We start from the raw sequence: 1,098 nt of genomic DNA on the forward strand, positions 1-1,098 counted from the left end.
GAGAGGAATTGTAGTGAAATGCACAATGAGATCAGCGGAGTGTGCGCTGATATGAAACTTCCTGGCAGATTCCTGTGTGCCGGACCGAGACTCGAACTCGGGACCTTTACCTTTCGCGGGCAAGTGCTCTACTAACTGAGCTACCCAAGCACGACTCACGCCCCGTCCTCACTGGCAGAAGTAAAGCTGTGAGGACGGGTCGTGAGTCGTGCTTGGGTAGCTCAGTTGGTAGAGCACTTGCCCGCAAAAGGCAAAGGTCCCGAGTTCGAGTCTCGGTCCGACACACTGTTTTAATCTGTAGTGAAATGGTTTCGGTCATACCTCACGTCTCGGCAGCAATGCGTCGTCTCCGGCTGCATACAGTCACAATGGAGACAGGTAGCATGAGGCGCTCCCCAGGGTTCGGCATCTGGTCCTATACTCCTTTCATTTTACGCATGAGTTTTGTTGGTTGGTTTTGGGGAACGATCCGAACAACGGGGTCATCGGCCCATCGGATTAGGGACGGATGGGGAAAGAAGCCGGCCACACCCTTGCAAATGAACTATCCCAGCATTTGCCTGAAGCGATTTAGGAAAATCACGGAAAACCTAAATCAGGGTGGGCTGACGCGGGTTTGAACCGTCGTCCTCCCGAATGCGAGTCCAGTGTGCTAACCACTGCACCACCTCGCTTGGTATCAGTTTTGTCCAATTAGTAAAACTGGTATGGAACAACTGAAAACTTTAAGGATACGTAGGCAAATGATATACAGTATGAATGTTCCTAACATGACCCACAGGCGAAACAGGGGGCTATACAAAGCGTACTTCTCAGCTGGTATAACCGACCGAAGAGTGGCAGTCCAGGAGGCGGTTTTTCCTGTTTGTTCAAGATATTATAATATTGGTATCCTCACTTAAGGTCCTTTCAAATGGTGGTGATAAACAGAAGATTGCGTAGTTGGAGTCAGCGTCAAATAATAACGAACAAGGTCATAAAACATCCGTCACCATCAATGTCGCGTCTATTGCTGGTAAACATCTAGCACTGTGTGTAGTGGCATTGCAAAGTTTGAAGCGGAGCGTTTGAAATCAGATGCGCCGTGCGCATCGTCAT

The 1,098-nt window shown here is 49.4% G+C and overlaps 1 non-coding gene across 1 annotated transcript; it reads left to right on the forward strand.

Moving 5' to 3' along the window:
* Window positions 1–210: 210 nt before the first annotated feature.
* Trnal-caa lies at window positions 211–285 on the forward strand. Its single transcript has one exon. It is a non-coding gene; the product is annotated as a tRNA-Leu (tRNA).
* The last annotated feature ends 813 nt before the right edge of the window (window positions 286–1,098 follow it).

Source organism: Schistocerca piceifrons, chromosome 8, assembly GCF_021461385.2.
Source record: "Schistocerca piceifrons isolate TAMUIC-IGC-003096 chromosome 8, iqSchPice1.1, whole genome shotgun sequence".
Lineage (NCBI taxonomy): Eukaryota > Metazoa > Arthropoda > Insecta > Orthoptera > Acrididae > Schistocerca > Schistocerca piceifrons.